This window comes from Sturnira hondurensis, unplaced genomic scaffold, assembly GCF_014824575.4.
Source record: "Sturnira hondurensis isolate 20B ecotype Veracruz unplaced genomic scaffold, ASM1482457v3 Scaffold0008723, whole genome shotgun sequence".
Classification (NCBI taxonomy): Eukaryota; Metazoa; Chordata; class Mammalia; order Chiroptera; family Phyllostomidae; genus Sturnira; species Sturnira hondurensis.
This window is the reverse complement of record NW_028081354.1, coordinates 2,863,412-2,889,617: the sequence shown is the minus strand read 5'-3', so window position 1 is coordinate 2,889,617 and position 26,206 is coordinate 2,863,412. Positions and strand designations below refer to the sequence as shown.

The 26,206-nt window shown below is 38.6% G+C and overlaps 1 protein-coding gene across 1 annotated transcript in view; it reads left to right on the top strand.

Moving 5' to 3' along the window:
* The window catches only part of GRM7 (glutamate metabotropic receptor 7), an 888,187-nt gene that overhangs the window by 746,331 nt on the left and 115,650 nt on the right, over window positions 1-26,206 (top strand). The gene's annotated exons all lie outside the window — the stretch shown is intronic.

Genomic DNA, 26,206 nt, shown 5'->3' with positions numbered 1-26,206 from the left:
AGGCATTAACCAGTAAATGTAGAAAATGAGTCCAATAAAATTGAAGCAGCCTTTAATAATATTTTAACACAGTAATAGCTTTTCAGATTCAGGTGTTATAAACCAAGGCAGGTGTATTTCACTCTCCAAGTTGTCTCTGTCTTTGTGCTCTTTCATGTTCTGAAACAAACTGACACTTTATTTTAGCACAGAGCTCAGAGGGCTGTGAGGTCAAAACTAACTTTAGATTATGACTAAGCAATTATTAGTACGTAATAATTTCATCTTTACTAGCTTCACATGACTCATTATATAAGCATTGTGAAAATGGCTTCCTTTAAATTTCCAACACGGTAAATATTGATTTTTACAACCTACAAATAAACCCTTCTTAGAGTCTTCAATAAGTGTAAAGAATGTAAAACCATAAGGGATATAAAGAATGTAAAGTTTAGAGTACAAAAGAGACAAAACAACGAAATGCCCTGATTCCCTACTCCCCAAGGACAAACTACTCTTTTCCATGAAAAACATAGAAGCATATACATATACACAATTTTATTTCCCTGAAATTATTGGATTTAGTATAAATGTTAATCATAACTTTTAACCAAATTTAATAGCTAGTGTTTCGTAGAGAATACTGGAGGAGTGGATAATTGGAGACTGCCTGTCGTATACTTGCATTTTGACAGGCTCACAGAACTCATAATCACATTGAACTTTCTACCGCCCCACACACCCCGATACGACTTCTCCAAGTAGCAAAAAGGAACATGTTCATTTACACAGTTCAAAGAATCAGCCACTAAATAGAAACCAAAAAGCCTAAGTCAAAGTACACTATCACATTTTAGAAATGTCCTAGATATCCAAAACTACAGAGAAGTAGGGGCATGGTGGGGGAAATGGGGCCAGTAAATAGAATGGAATGTTGGGAGAAGTGATAGCATACGTGTATGTTGACGGGGATGGTCTAGCAGACAGGGAGAAACTGATGATTCGGGGTGGGGTTGGTGATTGCCTGAGCTGAGTTCTTGAGTAGGGGAGAGGAGCAGAGCTCTAGAGCACCAGTGCAGCAGCCGACTGGACTGAGGAAGGGTGGTTCATCCACGTCTGTCAGGAGGGAAGCAGAGCACCTGGGCACAGGTGTGGGAAAGTAGGTAAATGTGGGGTTGGAAGTGGGTGGAAGTTTCTTTCTGATGCTTCTTTTCTATGAAATAGAAAGCAAGGTCATCAAATGAAGGTCGGGAATAGAGGCGTTGAGGTGTTAAGAAGAGGGGACAATGTGCGAAACAGTCACCTGGAGAGTTGGAACTCATAGGGCTGGCAATACAGCCTGACGGGTTGATGATAGCAGGAGCCCACTAGCAGTGAGTAGTGGTGAATTTAAAGTGAAACCAGCCAATATGGAAAATCCACCTGGAGAAACATTCCCTTAAACAGGAAGAACTAAAACAAATAATTGCAGGAAGGAATTGAGTTTGGAACACAGCTGTCCAGTTTATAGTGGGGTATTCATGACAAGTAGATCCCCGATCCTTTAATAGTGGTTCTTGGTTGGCTTGGTTTTACTTATGTATTTTTAGAACTATAAGACTCACTTGACCATAAGACTTACCTAGGTTTTAGAGGAAAAAAAACAGGAAAAAAAGTTTAAGCAAAAAATGTGGTAAAATATTTAATAGCCTGTGACCCCACTCCACTGCAGACCTCACTGCCCAGCTAATCAGGTAAGCTACATTTGGACTATAAAACACACCCCTCTTTTCCTCTCAAATTTGGGGGGTGCCTCTTATAGTCTGAAAAATACAGTGAATAAAATAGACAACTATTGCTAGCCTATGCTCAATGTTTATCTTTTAACTTTTCTGAAAGAGGGGTGGTAATTCAACAAGTCCAATTAACGATTTTTCTTATTGAATGTAAGGCACTTGGAGGAATATTCGGATAACTGCTTTGAGCTGAAATGTTGCTTTGATTTTAAGACTAAAATTGTGTAGGGTTTTGATTCTTGGTGGTGGCAGTTACCTCAAGGAATCATTTCTTTTAAAATGTGCAAAGCCACTTATGCATTGTCTACTGATGAAAGAGTTAGTAATAACAGAGATGCTTTACAAAGCAATTTGGACCCCCTTGTAATACCAGTTGACCTACAGTCAATCCAGCAGCCCCACTGACACTGGTTCAGTCTAGTCCAACAAAGCAATTACCCTGAGATGAAACCACCAGATTGCATTTTTAAACCCTGCAATGTCTTAAGGCATTAACGTTCTAATTTCTATTAAAATACATGGCTATGGCCATGAAATTACTGCTTAGAACTAAATGATGCCCCTATGTATATGGGGGTAATTTTTAGTTTACAGTGGGTAATTGGCCTAACAAAAAGGAAACAGGAAAATGCAAGTCAGCTATAGGCAAGGTGACAAAATGGATTGGGTACAAGAAGCATCTTGGGATTTTGTTTCTTATTATGATTCAGGTCATTACACCTGGCCTATTCCATTGTTCCTGTAGCATTCTAAATGTTACTCTTTCACAGCCTCCAGATAATCCCCAGGGCTGCATGTTCTTAGAGGTAAAAGCCTTTTGTTTTGCTTTGTTTTTTCCCTCCTGTAGTCACCACACTATGCATTGGAATGGAAGATTATCACCCGCAGGATATGGTTAGCTGAAACTTCACTTGGACCATCCTGGTCTGAGCAACTAAAAATCAAATGTAATTAAAGAGATATTTAATGTGTAATAATAGTGTTTGGTTACCTAGGCATAGCTGCACCAAAAGAGCACTGTCAACCCTCAAATATTTATATAGCCTTTGTGAGCAAAGCAATCATAGAGACTGTGTAGAAAAGTCTTGTGCATTTATTTCTTCATGGGTCATACATAATTTAATTCTGCAAATGTGCATGAATATTTCAAGCTTTGTGTATGTTAAGTTTGCCTCATATTCCTCATCTACGAAGTAGAGATGCTATTAGTACATATCTTCTTGGATTATTGTGAGGATTAAGTGAATTAATCCCCATGATTTTTTAGAACAGTGCCTTACCAGTAGTGACCAATAATCATTATAGAAAACTGTGGTCTGTAATTTGATAGAGAAAGGTGGGAGGGAGAACAGTGAGCTTTGATATACATTAAATGTGTGATGAAGAGAAAACAGGGAATATAGGAAGGAAACATGGGGATGCAGAAACCCCTTTAGGGAAGAGGAAATGGCCTCTGATCAAGTTCTTACTCCAAAATGTATCTGGAACCCCACTGCTCTTCTGGTTTCCACCGATACCACCTGAATCCACACCTCCATCCTTTCTGATCACCACGACAGCCTCTGGACTAGGTTCTCCACCTCCATCCTGACTCCCATCCTGCATTCTCCATAAAAGAGTAAGAGTGATTTCTTAAATTTGAACAATTATGTTTTTAGCCCTGGCTGATGTGGCTTAGTGTATTGAGCACTGGCAAGAAATCCAAAAGGTCACTGCTTCGATTTCCAGTCAGGGCACATGCCTGGTTTGTGGGCCAGGTCCCTGTCTAGGAGCACGTGAGAGGCAACCAATTGATGTTTCTCTCACACATAGATGTTTCTCTCCATCTTTTTCTCCTTTCTCTAAAAATAAATACAATTAAAAAAACATTTCATTGAAAAGATTATGTTGTTACTCAATTAAAACTTTCTGAAAGTTAGCTTCCCATTGCACCCACTACTCTGCATAGAAAGTCTAGAATTTAAAAACTTCCAAGACCCAATGGTCTGGTCTCTGCCTCTTCAAACCACGCTCATCCAGCATATTGTTCTCCTCTTCAAGTTTTCTGTCTCTATTCTTGGAACACATGATACTCAGTCACTATTTACTTTACTTCGATATGACCTCCTGATCACTGCAGAACTCTCTTTCTTCAGTACCTCTGACACCCCTGGCCTGAGCACAAAAGTCACCTCCTCAGAGAAGCCCTCCATGAGTGTGTTTTAGAATGTGGATCTCCTTTTTGCTCAGTCGTTGCCCCCCAGGTCACTGTAGATCACATTGTTCTGTTTAGTCAGCTCCATAGAACTAGTTGTCAAGGCAGCCAAAAGGACAAAAAAATTAGGAGAGAGAGGCCAGAGAAAAGCAAGTGAAGCTGTCATAGACTTACTAGAACTAGATGGGGTCTTTGTGATTCCTGAGGCTAAGCCTCCCAATGGCTGGAAATGGAATGTGGAACCCAAAGAACTAGAACAGCCACGTTCTTGCCCCTAAATCCAGACCCATAGGGTGAAAGTGTTGGCATATCTGGGAGCCGTGTAGAAATGCAGAATCTTAGGCCTGACTCCTTACCTCTTGAATTAGAATCTGTATTTTAACAAGATCCCCAGGTGATCTGCATATGTCCATTAAAGGTAGAAAAGCACAGCTCTATGAAGCTAGTCTTGCAAAGAGAAGACACATGTAAAGATGTGTGACTTGAAAGTTAATCCACAGTTTGAGAATACAAACATCATATATAAATTGATGAGTAAATATATATGGACAATTTTTAAAGAAATTTATAATTTCCATGCAGCATATGTAAAGAGAGCTTTGGTCTAAAGGCAATCTCCTGGACTTTTAATCCTGGTTTGGTCCCCTTGAAGTCCCTTGACTTCTCTTAGACTCGTCCCTGTGTCTGTGTGGCTTTGCTGGATGCTTCAGTACACCCTCCTGAAAATCTTGGACTCTAAATCCATGTGCCTGGTGTTAACACAGCACGGGAAGCGGCTTCGCAGTAAAGACCCTGCTCCAGGGCCAGACGTCAAAGGCTTTAATGCCGGCCCAGTACTTAGATTTACTTAAACTCTCTGGGTCTCTATTTCTTCATCTATAAAATGGGCATACAAATAACTGCCACTACTTCCTTAGTTTGTTTTCTGAATTAAAGTGAGATGATATGTATAAAGTGTTTAAGACCATTCAACAGTATGATTTCATACGCAGGCCCTGGGCTAAGATGTGCTGAAGTCAAAGAGCAGCCCTGGCTGCTGAGGGGGGCTGGAGCCCCTAGAATGGTTAAAGTCAGAATCGGTCTGGATTTAGAGTGAGTGTCCAACTTCAAGAGGACCACAGAAAAACTAAGCTCTAACTAGGGCAGGAAATGCAATATATTAAACTTGGAGACAGCTGAAGAAACATAATAGCAGAATTAAGATGAAAGTTAGCAGGGATTTTGGATGGATGACTACTAAAGATCTGAGAACTAGACATTCATATCTGTTAATATCTGGGAAGACTTAGAAGAAAGTAATTTATTTGAACACTAAAGAATTCTTAAAGACAACTTCAGTAAAATTGTGTGAATTTGAATTAGTTTGTGGAGAAGACCAATTAGATTCAATGAAATATCCATTGCTTATCTTTAAGGAAGCAGAGTTTCATGTGTTTAAATATGCATAGTAACTTGAACCAATTGCTTTTTCAGAGTAATTTAATGAGCTGCTTTAATGAGTAGATAATATGAACATATAATTATCAGCAACAGAATATATAATTGGTGTTTCTAAGTCTTTTATAACATATTTATATAATGTAAAGACCTTAGAAACAATCTTTCAATGTATTTACTCCTTCAGTTTGCCTAGGAAATACTTTTCATAGCTAAGTTAAATTCTGTCTATTTTATTTAGTCCGAATGAATGTGGATTTGGAGTCAGTGACCACAAGATTAATGAGATTTTGCTTAGATAGCAAAGGTACAGACTGTATTGTTTGGTTTATTTTATCAATAAAAATATGACTCCATTATTGTTCTCCACTAAGACTTAGTCTCTGCATTAAACATTCCAACCATAATGTATACATGTCAGGCATATTTCAACATGATTCAATTGTAGCTGACAGAGGCAGCTAGATTTTGGCCCATATGGTGACTGGACATTTGATGAATACTCTAAATATGTGGCATTATTCACTCCTGACACTCAGAAAATAAACATAAGACAACCACTTCTCTCAGGAAAGGGAAGCGGAGAAGAAATTGTCCACATCGCCCCACACAGTTGCTGGTTTTCCCTGGAAGTTGAAGAATGCTTACATTTTACTTAAACAAGAAGAACATCTTCCAGCATTTTCCCAAACACATGACCTACTACTGGGAAAGGAAATGAAGTGGGCCTCAGTTTCCTCTCTACGACCTCCTCCAAACAAACGATATGTGACAGCATCATCTAAACTAATTCAGAAGACAATGAAATTGTTGAAACTTCTGACATCAGGGCCTTATGTTCTGATACTTGGATGGGTCTGTGTACCATACTTAAGTCCAGGTATTGGGAAAATTGGGGAAAACTTTATTTTTATACAGGGCTGGGCAAAAGTAGGTTTACCGTTGTGAGCGCGCAAAACAGTTCATATTTGTTATTATTCATTAACTACTGCATTATTTCTATAGGAACAACTGTAAACCTACTTTTGCCATACCCTATATTTAAAAATTTTTATAATACCACTGTTAATGTGTAGAAAACATTAACTTAAAAAAAACTAGCTGGTAAGTAAAGTCCCTGAATCATACATGTACAGCTGTTAATTTTCACAAAATGAATGTATCCAGATAATCAGTGTCCAAATTAACAGATCATTTCTAGCATCTCAGTAGTCCCCCACTTCCCTCCTTCCTGTCACTAAGTCCTCAGTGTGTTTGCAGTGGCGGCAGATGTTCAAGAGCCCCCTGGATGGCAAAAACCTAGAATCCACAATCTGGGCCCACTGCCCAAATGGAGTTCAAGAGCTTGAGGGGAATATTTTTAATTTTTTTTTTACATTCAACTCTCTATGCCTTTATATTTAAAAGGTACGGTTGGATTTTATTTTACAATCTGATCAGATAAGCTGAATCCTTTACTTTTAGTTCATTTTGAATTTGTCATTCTTCATTAACCCAAAGGGAAGCAAGAAAGGAACATAAAACAAATATAACATAAAACTTCCATTTTTCTCTCCTGCATGAAACTGTTTTACATGTTTTTAGAACAATTACACTGGGCATTCTTGAATGAAATTGTAACATGAATTATTGCTTTTAGCATTCCTTCTGATCATGCTACTGTCTTAGAATAGCAGTATTATTAATTCCCTCCCTTATTTACTTGCTACTGTTGTTCTGCATTTTTACCTCCAAAGTCAGTAATACCATAAAATAAATTTAAGAGTCATTTATATCTACCCACTTGTTTGTTTGTTCTGACTCTTCTTTTCTTCATAAATCTCTGAATTGTATCTGAACTCAGTTTTCCTTCTGCCTGTGCCATACCCAGAGGAAAATTCAGTTTTTGTCTGAAAATTTAGTTCCACTTTAAAGTGGCATTGTGTGGTCTTAGACTTACGCTGTCTTTGTCGAGAAGTCAGTCATATGTTTTTATCCTTTGAAAGGATTATATCTTCTTTCCTATCGAATGATTTCCAGGATTTCCTGTCTGGTTTTCATAAGGGGTGCATGCATGTGTGCATCCACTCTGCAGCAAGATTTTTAGCACTTTCGAAATCTGTGTGTTATTTTCTTTCATCATCTTTTATCAGTTTGAGAAATTCTCAGCTATTATCTACTTAAATATTATTTCCCATTCTCACTTTCAATTTATACTGAGACTCTAAGTTTAAGCAACTTAGAATGTCTTAATGCATCTCTTATTTTCCATAATTTTCTTTCCTAATTCATGTTTTCTCTTGCACTCTGTCCTAATCTGCCATTAAGCCTATGTACTAAATTCTGAATATGTTGCCATCCTCTTTAACCCCATTACTTTAATACCTAGCAGTGAATACCTACTGAATATTGTATAGAATTTGTACAGATAATTAGAAGTAGTGGATAATAATATTTTCCCCAGAGAAGATGAATTCTTACTTCTAAGCAAGGCTAAGCAATTTCCTATAAAAGCTGGTATATTTCTAAATGGTCTTTATTACTATCTGAAGGTCCTTAAGGTCTCAAACTAAAGCCTGTAGATATATGAGGTTTTCCAGAGTAAGCAGATGGCTCTTGAGAGAAAGGAGAGAAAAGAAAAGAAAAAGCCCTCAAAATACAAAAATTACCTCTCTGATACTTCTCCGATTTTTTTGCTTAGGATCTTCTCCCTATAATCCTTCTCTGCTTTTTTAACTTGTCAATGTCTTGAAATAGACCAGATGGATGGATGGATGGATGGATAGATAGATAAATAGATAGATAGATAGATAGATAGATAGATAGATAGATGATAGATAGATAGATTTTAAAATTTTTCTTCTATTTTTCTAGTTATCCTCAGTGGAAGGTTTGAAATGAAGAACCTAGTGTGGCATTAGCAGAAGTGCCTTGAAATTCAATTTTTAGTACTACATTCAGATACTACTTAAAGGTCAAATTAAAAATGCTTACTTTCTGAGTAGAAAATACAATGTCTTATGCTAACAGACTTTACTGCTGGCAACATTTTTCACAAATTTTTGACTCTTCCTTTAGAAAGGGTACAGCCCTTTCTAAACTAAATGCTGTATCCCCTACCCCAAAGAAAATGTTTTATTGATAGCTAAGAATATGTTCAAGTACAATAAATCTATGGTGTGTGTGCTTGATATACCTAACCTAGACTATCCTTGAGACTTCAAATCTCAAAATGCTAACCCAGAATATACATAAGCTAACACTTTGGTGATTTCACTCAGGACTCAAAGCTTTCAGTGAGCCTATCAGGAGCCAGCTAAATCTCCCATCCTCTCTGCAGAGAATCAGTCCTTCATGATTGCAGCCACAGAGCTTTCCTGCTATTATCCTCCAGGACTCGTTATCTACTGAACCATGTGTTTATTTTCTGGATGTTTGGCTTTCCTTATCAAATGCCTATAGCTGGTTTCTCCTACATATTTATAATAAACTTCTTAAGGAGTAGGTGACATATAAAAGGACCTCAAAAATCATTTGCTCAAAACAATGGAAAACCCTAAAGTTACTGAGTAATTAAAAGCACTGATAAATTTAGAAAACCTGCTTTAGGGAATAGGTTTATTGGCATAATTAATAACTTCGGAGAGAAAAACTTAAAGCATATCTTAATGAATTGTGAAATAGAGGATGATTATCAGTTCTAAGTTAATATATAGATTCAATGTAGTTCTGAAGAGATGTTAATGAAATTAGATATGCCAATTCTAAAGGTAATCTGGAAGAAAAAAATAAGAAAGACAAGTTTGGAAAAGCAGTGTTAGTGATTTACCATACTGCATGACAAGATCTGTATCGAAGCTAATGTAACTAAACTGCTGTGATACTGTGGTAAGGTCAGGTGAAGAGTTCAGTGGAACATAGAAGAAGCTATAGAAACAGACTCAGTACATGTGAAACTGGCTTTATAATAAGTGTAATTACAAATAAAAAAATAAAAGTGTTCCACTCAATGCATAATGTAGGGGCGGGGAGCTGGATGTCCACTATGGAAAGAAAAAAATACTTCATCCATACTTCATATCTTACACACACATACACATAAAAAACCCCGAGAGAGATGAAACAGCTAAAATGAAAAAAATCTATATATAATATAAATTTGAAAAATACTGGAATGGGAAGAATTTTCTAAGAAAAACAACAGCCCAGAAACCATAAAGCAAAAGATTGACAGAATAGACAAAAATATGGTTAGCAAACCAAAGAGAAAAGAAAATATTTAAAAATTCTTGTGAGGAAAGCAAAAAAAATTAAAGGAGGGGAAACAACTGAAATACCAAACAACTCTGAGACAGAGTGGACAGAGTTGACAAAGCACATGAGCAAAGTGACTGTGAAGGCAACGAGACATTTAATATCTTCCTGGAGATAAAGAGTTTGGAGGAGCTTTGAGGGAATCTCTAGGACAAGCAATTCCAAATGATGAGCTTTTTAAAGAATAAGGATTTGTTTTCTAAGTGAATCAAAACCATTTCAATTTAGCAGTAAATCTCAGGACACCGGCACTGTGGGGTGGTGGGGGCAGGGTGCAAATGCTGTTTGCAAGGGCATCTGCCCTGTTATGTCTGAGCAAACTGCTTCACCCGTCTGGTGCCTTCCAGTGTTCTCATAGGCAAAGAGGGACGGTGGGGAGAGGGACAGGAATACTTACAGCATAAACTGAAGATGAGTGGATGATGCTTCCTTCCAGCGGCAGGCCCGCAGCAGGTGCATAGTGACTGTTGGTTGGTACAGTTATTACTTTCATTCTTTCTTTCATTTAGAACCAAGAACCAAAACCTATCTCTACATGAAGGAGCTGGGGGTAATTTGAGTAACTCACATAACCATTGTGGCCCCAATATTTTCCTTTGTAAAATGGAGGAATTATTGTATCTACATAGTAGGGTTGTATGTTCATTAAATGACTTAATATTTAGAAAGTGCCTTGGCCTCCAGAGCTTGTGAAGCATACATTAATTCCCATTGCAGTGTTTGTTAAAAGTACTGGCTCTACCTAGCCAAAAATATCTGCATCAATCCAGACTGTGTGCTAAAATGTCAGAAGGAACATTTAGAAAATGGGACCACTTTCTAAGTGGTCAGAGAAAAAGCAAGATAGAGAAGCAAGTTTTTTTTAAGTTAATCTAGGCCCAAGTAGTTTATTTTCTGTTGCTAATTGTGACTTTAAAGGACCCAATGGAATGTCACAAAATAGAGTAAGAACAGACTCTAGTGAATTGAGTCTGGATGAACCTTCTTTTAAAGTCTATTTTAACTGTGACCTAGATTCTTCTGCATGACTAGGCAACACAAAGCTCCATCTTTTCCCCAGGAGCTATTAGCCAACTGCTCAGACCACTGACTGATTTAGGAGAACATACCTTGAAGGGTAACTATTACAGTGGGCTGGACATGTCTACAGCTGCTTCCTGATAATAATACAGAAAAGCTATTTGAAGGTCCAGTTCTCTTGACCATGGGCACAGACCTGCAAGCAGAAATGACGCATTTGCAGTCTTTCATGGAAATGCAAATCTCTATTGAGTGTAGCTTTATAAAGTTTTTATCATCAGAGGTACAGGGATAAAAAATTTCATTCTCAGAAAATGGTAATGTCTTTGGCTGGAGAGTATATGGGCAGTATATCCACTGACCATAATGCGAGAAAGGACAGTGATAGGCACAGATGGGACAGAGGCGTAAGGAAGCCTGGGTGCTCAGGAAGTGAGATGCACTAGGCTTATTTTAGTCTGCCCACTTTGCAAATACGTGTCACGGAATGCTGTCGTCCTTAATGAAGGCAATTAAATGTAATTTGAAGGCAAGTTTATCCTCTTTAGTGATGACACAGCTCCTGCTAACAATTTAGGTTATCAACATAATGTGAAGACTAAATTGGCCTTAACTGATGAAATTGAGGAGTCGGACTATTACTCAAATGTCAGGTGTCAACAAAAGTCTAAATTGGACAGTGCGATGGCTCTGAGTCAGCCTGTGGGCACTTAACAAGTTAGGAAGAAATGGATGGATCTCGGAAAAATGTCAGCCTTTGTGTAAAAAGATCTGACTGGTCTCAGGAGGTTCAGTGGAGACCCAAAGAGGGATAACAAGGGCCTGTGTACTCATCAGCATGACTTCGTGGAGTTAGTTCATTTTAGGAACAAAGTGAACATCTCAGAGGTGACTTCAAAAACTTCTGTCAAAACATCAGTCCTGAAAGGATCTTTATCCACTGCTGTTGTTTGTAGGCCTTACGAGCAAAAGCAAATAAAACATAGAAGTTGTACAAAGATTTGGTTTTTTTAGTGCAAACATTATTTATTTTTTAATTTGTTGACATTCAATTTTATTTTATATTAGTTTCAGATGTATAGCAGTGGTTAGACAATTATATAATTTATGAAGTGATTCCCCCAATAATTCAAGTACCCACCTTGCACCACACATAGGTATTACAATATTACTGACTATATTCCTTATGCTGTACTTTCCTCTGAAATTTCTTTTTAAGGAATCAAATCTGTCCACTGAACACATGCCCATTGTTGGTGGCATTCAGTGTGTGTAGCCACACACACTAAATGCTACTCAAGTTAGATTTTTAAAGGGCAACTTCTTATCAGAAAGGTCCCCGCTATGAACGAGTGGTTCGCAGTCCTTGACTAGTGTTTAACAAGGCCTTATATTTTGTAAATAGCCTCATAACATTTTATGTCATATATTCTAAGTTCACCTTTCTCAGCTTTCATCAGATATGGTCTTGGATGTACATAATGAGTGAGACAGTTGTTGGAAAAAATTTCAGCAGCCCAATGCCATGTTTCTTAAAATTCCGTCTTTGCCCTGTTCTCAAAATGGCAGCCAACTCATTCTGGATCACAGAGACCCCAGCCCCCGCATTCTTTAGCTTTTCTTCACCCATGTGTCATTGCCCACTCCCCTCATTGCCTGGCCTATGAGGACAGCTGAGTATTCATCATTAGTACGAAGAAATGGAAAAAGAGAGAGACCTTGAACATTATTTTAGTTTCAGGACTGAAAAAGAAATTATAAAAACTTTGCTTCTAGGGTTGCCTGATTAACAAATAAAAATACAGGATGCCCAATTAAATTTGAATATTAGATAAGCTGTGAACAACTTTTAGTATCAAATGGGCATTATTTGGGACATACTCATACTAAAAATGCATCTGTTGTTTATCTGGAATTTAAACTTAACTTGGTGTCCTTTATTTTATCTGGCAACTCAGCTAGAGCAACACCTTTTGGGGAAAGAAGATAATTTTTCAGGATTTTAGATAACTGAGTGTTTCAATGAACTATTATGACTTAAAACCACAGTTTCTTTCCAGAAACAGTGAGTAGACTGGCAGCNGGGAAGGAGAGAGGGAGAGAAACATCAATGTATGGTTGCCTTTCGTGCGTCCCCAGCTGGGTGTTGGCCTGCAGGGAACTGGCCTGCAACCCAGGCATGTGCCCTGACTGGGAATCGAACTGCGATCGTCTGGTTCGCAGGTCCGCGCTCAATCCACTGAGCTACACCAGCCAGGGCTTGTTTATCTGGAATTTAAACTTAACTTCGTGTCCTTTATTTTATCTGGCAACTCAGCTAAAGCAACACCTTTTGGGGAAAGAAGATAATTTTTCAGGATTTTAGATAACTGAGTGACTGTTTCAATGAACTATTATGACTTAAAACCATAGTTTCTTTCCAGAAACAGTGAGTAGACTGGCAGCACACTCAGTGTGCACAATACTTAGAGCACACACCTGGGCCAGGCCCAATGTGGTATATGTGGTGCATGTATGTACATAGTGGCTTCATTTCTGAAATGACTGATGTGCTGGTGGAGCATGTTGCTTTTCTCTTTATTTTTGTATCTGGTTATAGAGTACAGAAATTGCTTTAAAAGGACCCAGTTGATAAACTGCAAGTTAGCAACTTCTGTTTGGGAGAAGCAGATTCCATCTCCTTGACTATTGTGTTACAGAAGCTTTGTCCAGAATTTCAGCAGGAACCCTGTTTTCTTTTTAGTGGTAGAGCAAACCCTGGTGGTAAAATTACTGGAACCAATATTCTTGCCACAAGAGAGTGGAAGAACAAACCATTTTAGTGGATGAGGGGAATAATTAATTTCAAAGTTGTCACAGTTTTAGCTCAACCCAGATTTTTATCTTCTCTTCTTTATACCATAGAGAAGAAGAACTGCATTTCCCCACCCCCACAGTGCATTCATGTCTATTTTTATGGACTGCAATCTCCCTAATTGAACATAAATATGAGGAATCTGCGAATGACTGGAACTTGGCAAACCTAAGACTCCTTATAATGACATTCATTTGAAATGAGGAGCTTCATGGTACCTTCCAAAGTGGCCAAATCCCCATATGGCAATAACCATAAATGTGTGCTGTGGAGAGTCACAAACTTCATGGGCTCAAAAGTAAGCCATCCTTGTTTTAGGAATGATGATGGACCCAATGGTTTCCCTGGCTACCATTTGCTCTAATTGTGATACATTAGTAGCAACAAGAATCAGATGGCTCAAGTCATTTAGACAATTAAACACAAATGTGGATTCTGCCAAAAAAATTACAGATGGGATTAGTACCTACCGGAATGCACCTGTGAAATGTGGCTGGCAGTAGCCCTGTGCACTTAGGGTGACAGGGAGCCACGGTGCTTGTTGTATAGACCAAACATCTTTCTTACCCTTATCCTGTTATAGGACTCTTTTGATAATTTGTTGTGACAATGTATTCTCAAACAAAATACAACAACACTGACCAAGGAAACATGTTTGGTAGTGGTGGTGTTGCTCTTCAGAGCAGGAAAATAAGTGAAATTTCACATGGAGTGAAAACGATGAAACCACAGAGTCTTCACTAACAGGCCAAGCTCTCCAGAATAGTTTATAATGGAAAAGGCAGAGGCAGGCATAACTGTGGCAGCCTGGTTATGTTTTGACATCCCTGAAATCCTGGTGGGTGTTTCACCAAGAGAAGCAAGAGCAGGACAGATTGGACGGCGATAAAGTAGGAAGGGTTATTAAATTCTGCTCATGAACTGGGAAATGCTCTCCCCCCATCAGACTTTGTAAGTGTATGGCTACATTCATTGGTCTCTTAGTATTCACAGTTCAGGAGGGCGTGGTGAGGTAAAGGGCTTTACCCCACATCACCACACCAGGGCTGTTCTTGTTCTCAAAACCTCAGAGCCGAACTTCACAAATAACTCAGGATGGACATTACTGTGTCAGTTTGTTCAGTCATTCAAGAGACATGCTTATTAAGCATCTATTCTGTGGTAGGCATATAGGATAAAAAGGTGAGAACACCTCGCCATGGAACTTCCCTTTCCACGTTGTCCTACCTGTGCCACATTGCCCTTTCATTCAAAAAATGCATCTTGACTTCAGATAAATCTGCTCCATGCTCGTACACCCCACAGATATCAGTTGAATGCATACAGTGAGTGAAGGGTACATGGTGAGTGAAGTGGACATGGCCCTTGCTTACAAGAGCTGTGGCCAGGGAGGGGAGACAGTCATTGTTGATGTAATCCTCAAATAAATGGAAAATTGCAGTGGTGATAAGTGCTATGGAGAGGGATGTGGAACAGAAACAGGATAGGACTGACCTAGTTTCAAGCAGGGATGGAGCTGAAATCTGAAAGACTTAGCCAAGATTCAGTAAGAGAGGCAGAACCACAAGGTGGTTGTGAGAGGTGGCAAAGCAGTGTTTATAAGATGGCTTGCCTTGGCCTTTGATGCTGGAACTTGCAGCCCACAGGGCAGACAGTGGAGAAGGGAAGCGGGTGTGAATGAGAGACAACAGGGACAAGCTTCAGCTTATAACGGCTGACTGATACCTGTGTTGGTGTCTGGTACCTCTGACCTTGATTGTATGTCATGGAGCTAGACACACCCACACACAAACACACACTCACCTGCCTGACCATCCATGAATCGAAGAAGCTGAAGGAAGATCTGGAAGAATGTATGGGCAGAGGGAAAGCTAATTATGGACACAAAGTAACGAATGATTGTGCTTCATTTTGATCCTCCAAATCTCTAGTGGCCTAGTGTACCTTAACTGGAAACATCCAGGGAAGGCAAATCTGAGAAATATTGCAGATTAGCCCCGCCAGATTGGTACCTTACAAAGTCAGGACATGAGAGGTAGAGGTAATGCCAAGGCCTGGAGGGTGGCATGTGATTCTTGAGGAACTAGAAGAGATTGGCCTGCAGAATCCAAGAGAGACAGAGGGCTCTTCACTCTCGGAGGTGACTTCTCCTACAGCCTGGTGTCTTCACTAAAGATTTAGGGGAATGAGCCCACCTTCATGCACCTTACTTTCTGCCACTTCAAATAACAGACTATAGTTTATTAAGTGCAATCTTGGAATCTCTTAACCAGAATTTCATAAAGGTAGGCCAAGGTGAAATGGAATCAGTGGCTTTGGAATAACTATGCTACTATGATTGGATATGAGTACTATAGTATCTGATAATATAGGGATTTGCTATAACACTTTCTAACAAAACCTATACATTGTATTCAAACACTACAAAGTGGTAATGGTAACATAAGAGAAGTGCTAGAACAGCTTGTGGGCTCTACAGATTTGGCTATTAATATAAATATCCATACTAAACATGGTATAATCTACAGTATCTGAACTGTTGTGAAGATTTAATAAGATAATACATGGGAACTACCTAACTCAGTGTCTATAATATTTTAGAAGTTCAATAAACATTAATGTATCTTAGAAATCTTCCTATTGATGAGATTAGTGATGATCTTCTGGTTGGTCCACTGTGTCTTTTCAAAGTTTGAACCTCACCGGGATGGCAGAATTGGGAGAATTTGAGCAAGAAAGGAAAGCAAAGCTTTCGGAAGGCCGGTTTATACATATCATTGCCTGCAGTGGGCAATGGGGATAAGTTCCAGGACAGAGAAACTCTTTAGAAGCCTCTAGTAGCTGTCATACTGTGGCCAGGGCCAGCTCTGAGGTGTGCTATATTTGGGAAGTGGAGTCAAGTGCTTGCAGGGGGCCTTGCAAAGAAATAAACCAGAGTTGTTAGAAAAAGCAGTAATGAGAAGAACCCAAAGTTCAATGTCTGGAGAATAAGAAAAAAACAAATAATGAAATTCTAGCAAAAAGCCAAATTTTTTAAAATAACTGAATTTTTAAACAACCGACTTGGATTGCAGTCCCTCAATCATTAGTGGGTGGTTTTGGTGAGTCTTTGAGCCTCAGCTTCCTCATCTATAAATTGGAAATTTATTCTTCCTAGTCAGAGGACTGTGGTTCAAATCAAATCAAATGCAAAGAGAGATTGGAAAAGCTATAAAGAACACTCAATGCTGTTTTTATCACTTCAAGTTTTTAAATATAAAACCAAAAAGAAAACCATTTTTTTCTCTTATTGATCAATGTATGCTTGAAATCAAGCACATGCCTTAAGGTGGCAAATTAGTCTCAAAAAATGTTACCTGGAGTGCAAATTAATGCTGTAGCTTTCTGTTGATGCAGAACAGAGATCATGTCCCCTGTTTCAAATGTTCTTTATAGCTTATTAAAGTTAGATATCTTAGGAAATAATTATTCTCCATTGAAAGAGTGGCATTTCACAGTTATAAAGACAATAAGAAATTTTCCTTTGTAGGTGCAGAAAGGTCAGCATGACAAATATTCATGTGGTAGCAAACCCACAAAATCTCAACTAGTCAGAGTTGAAAACCTCTTGCTATAGCTTTCTGGGAAAAGGTGCATCTCATGATATGTGTTCCCAGCTGTATGTTTGCTAGGCTGCTTATCAAAGTACCATAGCCTTGGTAGTCTCAATGGAAATATATTGTCTAATATTTATGGAGGCTCGAAGTCCAAGGTCAAGGTGCTGGTTGGTTTCCTCAGAGGCCTCTCCCCTGGGCTTGCATGACCATCTTCTTCCTTTTCTTCACATGGCTTTCCTGCTGTGCATGCCTATGTCTGTGCCCAAATTTCCTCTTCTTCTCAGGACACCAGTCATAGCAGATGAAAGCTTACCCCAATGACCTCATTTAATGTAATTGCTACTTTAAATAACTTATCTCCAAATACGATCACATTCTGAAGTTGAATCTTTAACATATGAGTTTTGGTCAGCCACTAACCCTCTGTCTCTGACCCTCCAAATACATGTCCTTCTTATAGGCAAAATATATCTATCATTTTACTTTAGAACCCTAAATTACAGCTCCAAAGCTTTTTATGAAAATTGAAGTGAAGCAATTTTTCCTTGAAATATTAATATATTTAGGGTCATCTTTCCTTCCTCTTAAAACAGGTAGCATATACGTCAGTTATATTACAGATGTCAGCTAACCTATTCAACACACTCTTTCTGAGGGTCTGCTGTGTGTCTGCCCCAGGGCTGCCACAGCATCTCAAGATAAAGTTCTTAATCTAAAAACCTCTAGAATGCTTCATAGCTTGCCCAAGCCATGACTTCGGAGAAGGTAGACCCAACCATTTCTCCTGCATGCTTGTATCCTCCTTGCTTGACACTTAGCACTCATTACTAACTGGTCCTCAGCTTTCTTCCAGTTACATATTAAAAAGCATTTTGGATTTCAGTATCTTTGTGTACTGAGCTGAGGAAAGTGTTGGGCTGGGAGTCCTGGTCTTAGGCAGCCTTGCCAACAACCTCACTTGCCTTAGTTGCTTCAACTGTAAATTAATGGGATTTAGACTGTAAATCACTACAAGTGCTTCCAAATCAGTAATTCTGGGTCTCACTCAGGCTTGAGGAATCAGAGATTCCTTCTTGGAGGAAGAAGAATATGAAATTCATCCCCAAGTGGGAGTTAGTTGAGGGGCACTTTGGGCAGTGGACGAATCAGAATTGATAGCAATCCTAATGTACTCCTAGAACGTGACCCAAGTCCAGCCACCATGTTGGCATTTGAATACAAGTGTGGTCACCTACAGGAACATTCAGAGGCATTATTCAGACCACACAGTGACTGCTTACCATTTGTCACCTTAGATTACTGGCCTTTAAGTGGTGGTTATTTTTTTCTTTTGTTCACCCTCCATTGCTATCCTGTTTAGAGTAGGCATGAGGATATATATTCCACACCTCCACCTACCCTATACATCAAACTTGCAATAATCTGGAAAATATAGGATTATAGCAGGCTAATAGATAATATAATTTATAAAAACTCTGTTAAGGAATGAAGTGACTTATCACTGCTCAAAATGGCTTTGGAACAGCTGTTTCATCATTTAATATCAGGTATACCAAGTAGTTGAAATTGCCCAAGAAACTCATCTCCTTGTGAGAATTTACTGAAATAGACCATCCAAAGAAGAGAATTAGGTAGAGTTGTATATAAGCTTGGCTGCCATAACAAACTACCGTAGGATGTGTGGCTTAAATAGCAGACATTTATTTTCTCTCAGTTCTGGAGGCCCTTAAGTTCAAGACCGAGGTGCCAGCCAGGATGGCTCCTGGTAGGATGTGTCTTTCTGGTTTGCAGATGCCATCTTCTTGCTGCGCCCTTATGTGGCCTTTTCTGTGTTTATGCATGGGCTGGGGGGAAAGGGAGAGAAAGAGGGAGAGAGGGGGAGAAAGAGAGTTAGATATAGTTAGTTGTCTGCTGTCTCTTCCTATTCTTATAAGGGCATCCATCCTGATTATGGCTCATTCTTATGACTTTTATTTCCAAACTCTTAATCACCTCCTTGAAGGCCCAATCAACAAATTAAAGGGCTAGGGCTTCACAATATGAATTGGGGAGGGGGCAAGTTAGCCCACAACAAGTTATTAGAGAACCATAAGTACTGCCTTGTGCCACTGTCATATGGACAGGTAACCAGAGATTACTGTGAACTCTAAAATAGTATCTCAAAAGCCAGCACCATTCTGAAAGTAACCAAGCTTCTTCCATCTGAAAGATGAGAAAATTAGTCTACTTTCCTTTTTTTTCTCTCTCAGACTTGTGCATTTTAAAATAGACTTGAAACCCAGAAATTAGTACCTTCGATTTATTCCCAGAACAGATAGCTAATAAGTAGGGAAAATTAAAAATTTTCAGCCAGCTTACTTTCATGTTTCATAACACATACCACTTCGGCTTTGGAGTAGTTTAATTTGAATTAATCATTAGACTCTCTTCAGAGTTGGAAATTATGTGTTATTTAAAGCAAGTTACATATTGTTAGTATAATCCGACACATAAAATTTAGCCCGAGGTGCAGTCAGTCATACCTAAGCTTGATACTTTACATATTTTAGCACCAAAACATCAGATGACAAGAATGATTTCCAAGCTCAAAGTTAAATAATTTGAGGATAGGGGAGATCCATGAAAGAAAGCCCCTTTAGGAATACAGATCACAGAGTGGAGGAATAGGACTTTTCTAATGATTCTTTCAAACTAAAGAATCTTCCCTGAGATGTTTGATCAGGCACAAAGATGAATGACAGTAGAACCACTGAGCCGCCTCAATATTTTCAGCACCTGGCCAATGTGGTGCAAATTTACAAGAGACTTCATTGTCCAATCTGGTTTCAGTGGTGATCCACATCTCTGTGGAGCTCACCAACCACACTGACCATACCCACTAACCAGCATGGCCAGACGTACTTCTTCCTGATCAAAGGGAAGATAAGGAGGAGAAAGAAACTGCTCCTATCAGAGAATGCATTCTAACTTTGTTGAGGGCTTTTAGAAATCACTTGCACGTGGAAAACAGGTTAGCTTGTCCCTTAAATCCATTAGAAGGTGGCCTCACGTACTTCCCCAATTCAGTGAGCTGACCTCTGTTTCCAAAGAGAACATTTGACATTATTAGTGAAGCCAAATAACCTCTTTATAGGAGGAAAGCCCAACACTTTATCAAGAACAGTTAAGCACATGTTGTATTTCCCTGGGTCACAGACACGTGAATTTGGTAGAAAACTGTTGGCCCTCAGGGAGTAGCTGTATATGTGACATTACTCACCATTTAGGGCATTTGATGCATGTTACACAGTTTCTCATCTCTCTTAGACTGTCTCTGTTGCCATCAAGTGCCCAGTGCAATAGGTTAAGGGGGAATTCTTTGCTTAATAGTGATGTGACTTCTCTAGAAATGACAAATGTAATCATCACTGAAACCCTGGGGTGTTTTAAGGGAGGAAATTACTGTAAAGTCTTCATTCCAGTCCCCTCTGGATCTGTGGTCTGTTTCAGAGCAAGTGTTTGCCAAACATTCTGGCTGCTGGGTCAGAAACCATCGTCTTTTCAGCTGCAGGGATGTAATTGGCCCCTCCACAGACAAGCTGTAGAAGATAGGTGCTGCACTGGACTACCAGTGGGAGCCAGCTGGCCAGGGCCCATTGTGCTTTCTCCTTGTGTCTTGCAGTCCTCACTCTTGGGGAAGTCTGTTTCTCTACAGATCTCTAGCTTTGTATAGGACAAAGAGGTCAACAGAGAAATCCATGGTGTCCCAGGTAGAAGTAGGCTGCAGTGGAGAAGATTAGAGAATGCCATCTGAGGATGCTTGTGTCACTGGAACCACCCCAACAGAGTGAAACTCCCATGGTCTTTGAGGCCTTTGCATTTATGGAACATCTAGATGCCAGAGACTCTTGTCCCCTTCTTTATTGTTATTCACCCATTAAATTGACAGGATATCTGCTAGGTTCTGGGACAGCAATAATCAACAAGCCAGGGAAGGGCTGCCTGCATGCAGCTTTTAGTAAAATGGTGGCAGTAGACCAAGGTTTTTCGCCTTCTGCACTGTTGACATTTTGTGCTAGACGATTATGTGTTGTGGTGGGGAGGGGGAGAATTGGCCTGGGCATCGTAGGATACATAGCAGCATCTCTGGCCTCCATCCACTAGATGCCAATAGCCACCCACCTTTTCTGGCTGCGACAACCAAACATGTCTCCAGACTTTGCCACCTATCCCCCAGGAGAAGGTAGGGCAAAAGGTCCTCTGGTTGAGCTAGGCTGAAATATAAGAAAACTAACAAAAAAAATATATGTGTGTATCATTAAGTTGTAATAAATATCACAAAGGAAACAATTTGGCACTAGCTGAGAAGAAAATTTGTAGAAGCAATTAGGTTAGATGATTATATACAGTCTCTACAGAGAGGGAAAAGGACCTTAGGATTAGAGTATCTGACACAAAACAGGGGGAGCTGAGTTTGTTCCAGAAAAATGGAGGCATTGAAAGTCAGGGACGTTTGTGGCAAGCAAACTACAGAATCACCAGTATTATGGCAAATCCAACAGTTGTTTGGAGGTTAGATAACACACGTTGCAGTGGCTGGAGATATCTGAGCAATGGCATTATTTATCTTTTCAGGTCAGATCAAGGCAAAAGGTAGACAGAAATCCTATACAGACCTTTATAGTGTAAGAATTAGGAAAATAATGTTAAGAAAAGAAAGGAGAAATGGAAAGAAGTATTCTTTATCTAACATCTGGGTAGGACGCTATCTACCTTGACGTCAGCTACTTCTCTTCCTAGTCAATTTGATTTTGAGGTCTCCAGCACCTGGACAGGATCAGATGTCAGGATGACCCTTCCTCAGTTGTGAAATATGTACCCCAGGTACGACACCTCTTACAGTAGAGTCCGGGGTATCTGGGAGAGTCCTTCCCATAATCTTATTTTTGCAAAAACATCAGAGTAAAACTATAACTGTAAATGAAAAAAAAAACTTTAAAATACCCATGGTTTGAGTAGAGTTCATTATAATGTAATTGACAAAGAAATTTGTTTATTTCTGTGAATTATGACATTTTAAGATAACTGGGCTTATGACTGATAGTATTAGGACATAACAGATTTCAGGGAATTTCATACAATTTCTAGAACAATTACTATAATAACAAACACCCATGCAAATATAATCTAAGGTTAACATCACTCTTTTTGATAATACTTCCCATGTAATGTAACACACCAAATAAAACTATTTTAACATCTTCCTAGGTGAGCAGACAAAAAGTTTGGGACTCTCTGGGGGCTCTTTGTAAAATCTCAAAGTTGATTTGAGGTCACAAAACCTTCATTTAGAATTTGACTTTAGGAAAATGTCAAAAGTTTTCTTAAGTGATCAAACACTTGACAAAGACAATGGGAAACACAGTAAATTATTTTGTAAGACACAAAAATCTTTGCTGTCCAGGCAGATAAAAGGTAAAGAAACTCAACCTCTGAGAAAACATTGTCCTTTTAACAGAGAGGAAACCAAATTCTAACTCTGGAATAGTATACTTTTGACATTAAAACTTGTTTTGTAAAAGCTTAAATAAATTGCACATTAAATTCCTTTCCCATAAAATTTCTACTTTTTTAATATCTGTTTAGATTTTTGTCCTATTTGTCTCAGTCTATTATTACATCCAATCATTTCACTTTTCTCATCTACTTTTCATACTTATTATTTCTAGGTAGTTTTAATTACATATATACTAATTAAAATTACCCTTAGCATCCTTATACCTACTGAAGACTAAGAAGTATGCAACAGTGGATTGTCTGTTACACTAGCATTTTGTGGAATGGAAATACATAGATACAGGAGTGGGCAAAAGTAGGTTTACAGTTGTGAGTTTGCAAACACATAGTTTATTCTTGTGTTATTTTCCTGCTTTGAATTGTAAACCTGCTTTTGCCTCACCCTATGCATTTCATACCTTACAGAAATATATTCTTCACATTAAATATTTTAGTGTGGTATAAAATCATAGTCAACTTATAAAACAGAACAGTTGATTTTAATTCCTCAGAAAACTGGGTAGCAACCTGAATGACCTCAAGGGGCTGACACACCCATCCAACTACATTATTTTTGACTATGATAATCATAAAATATAACATATTTACTGATAGACCCAAAACAAATGTCTATAGTTCCTCAGTAAAAGAAAGTAAAAAGTAGATAAAATACTGAAACATTAGTTAGTGAACATGGACTTATCTTACTTGGAAATGATATAGATATTCAACACATATCCACTGTTTAAATTTTATCAGTATAACTTTAAGGTTACCAAGATGATTTTGGAAATTATTTCTTGACATACCATGATTATTCTTAAAAAATTCATTTACAAACTTTTATCACATGTCTATACAACTTATTTTTTCTTAACAAGCTTGTTTTGATGGTTCATAAAAATTTCATGAGGCATCAAACAGCTAATCATCATCTCAAGGCATCTTTCTTGCTGACAAATTCTATAATGGAGATAAAATGAACTTATTTAGCTTTTAGTAAACCTAGGTAGAATAAAAGTATCAAATTTTATTTTCATAACTCTAAAGACATACCTCTTTACATGGAGCTCTTTAAAAATTAATTTTGGCAATAACAGCCAAAAGTAGAAAAATATTATACATCTATAACATACATATATAGATAAGCAAACACTCAGATAGATACAGAGATGTTATAGCTTTCATATTAAAATTTTAGCCATATGATGGTATGATATTTTGTAAAGTAGTGAGTTTTTTATTAACATTTGGATATGGCAGATGGAATAAGTTAAGGTTATCTGCTCAGCTGACTTAAACTTTTCATTAATACATGGGGCATAGATTTTTAGGATTTTCATGGACCTAGTTTTGAAACAGCCTTTTTGGTGTGTGTGTCTGGTAAGAACTAAATTTGGTTCCTAGTGAAAACCAAGCAGAATACTTTCATCTCAAAAAGCAGAGAGAACTTAAATTTACCAAGAAGGATGTTCTTTCCCTAACTCTAGGTCTTTTAAAATATCTACAATCCTTTTAAGATAAATGGGAGAGGTTTGAGGATTGATAAAAAAAAAGGATAGGTGAGCTTTGAATTGCTTCTAGAGCTACATTTCTGTTCTTGTAAAGACTCAACTTATAAAACAGAACAGTTGATTTTAATTCCTCAGAAAACTGGGTAGCAACCTGAATGACCTCAAGGGGCTGACACACCCATCCAACTACATTATTTTTGACTATGATAAAAATGAAAAGATTTTTATGTTCTGGATTTATAGCTCTTTGTCCTTGAAATACTTTCCCCCTCTGGATACATACATAATTTTTTATCAACAGCTTAGCTCAGTATCAATAGCTTAGCTCGGAAAAGTTACACAAAATCCCCACCAGGCTCTGAATACCAGCTTCTGATTTGGCCAACTTCTGACCATAGAGCTACTATATCCTTTCAAATATCTTGTCAGGTTTAATCTGGGACAAATAGTAAATATTCTTGGCAGAATAGAACAACAATTTGGACACGGAAGACACCCCCAAAGAGGGTGCAAAAGGTCCTACCCTCCCAAGATTGGGAGCCACTCCCAAAGATAGCCCAAAGAAAGGCCAACTTCAATTCCTTCAGAGCTGGCAACAGTAGACAGGGCCCTAACTGCAAATGCAGTGACAACCACATTTCTGTTGAGTCATATTTTGGGGGTTCCCTACCTGACAGTTGCCAAGCCAAGTTCTCAGGACACAAATATCATAAACAAGAAGATGCAGTAATTTTCCCTGGGATTAAAGGATCAACAACCAATGGGTCTAGATTTGGAAAGAAAGAGACAATGTGAAATTTTACCCTTCTCTCATGAACAGGTCAGACAGAGGTCTAAGGGAGCTGATGCTGGTGCAAGTGGAGTTTAGAGAGGGTAGCCCAGGCATCTACCAGACTTTGGCAAGGTTTTACACTAACTGTAATTTCCCCTTGGCTGTTTAAGGGGATAACTGGTAGCAGCTTACTGGAGAATTCCTCAGAGTCCTATTAATCCTAGGAAGGGCCCTCATTTGAGGATGTAGATAGGGGGTCTATAAGGCAATTAATTTGGCAGACTTTTGCTTGTGGTCTTGTAGTCTCCTCAGAGTGGAAAAGCAATTCAGACAGAGGTTTAGTCCACTGTGAGTACTCTGGAAAGGAGAATGGGGCAGAAATAAGTCCTACTAATTTTACTTTAGGTGTCTCTTCTGTCTTTAATGTTTCATTAGCTTTTGCAATGTATCTTTCGATGAAGTTATTTTAGCATCTTGAAGACTTTTGCAGGCTCCTGCATGCCAATTAAAATAGGTTTCTCATTCTGTGTGATTTGGGAGCCCTTGCCTTCAAGTGGACTTCTTAAATGAATGATCTTGTCTGGCTAGAACACACCCTATAGTGGCCATTGTAATTCTAGGCTGTCTTAGTGAATTTTGATATTTTTATTCATATCTACAGCTTCTGGGACTGCAGTTGTGCTGGAAGGTGGTGAATTGTTTCATTGAAACTTGATCTCCTTTCTTGGTATCCCTACCCAACCTTGGGTCTCTCAGAGTCAAGTTTATACCTAACAGGGACGTATCACTGTGTTGAGGATTGTGTGGTGTCTTACAATGTACTTGATGGCACAGAAATTTTCTTGAGGTTGGCAGATAACCCAATGTTAATTTAACCTGTTCTGTGACAAAGCTGTCCTAACATGAGAGCCTTAGATTTACATGATGAGCACTTTAACAAATTTTAAGTGCTCAACCCATGCTCACCAATTTTGCAGCTTTGGTTCTGACATTCCCATTAGTAAGAATAGATATGCTATATTTTTCCACATGTGTACATAAGAAACCAACAGTAACTGAGGAAACAGAACTATAAACACCAGCAGCAACCAAAGAGATACTACTATGGACTAGCCAAGAGAAAGTCATAGGTGCACAGTTCCCAGTGTAAAACTACAGACTGAACCAGCAGACCCCAAAAATGGAGCTTGTGGACTAACATTGGGCTGGCACTCAGAGCCTCTTGCCAGTCTAGGCT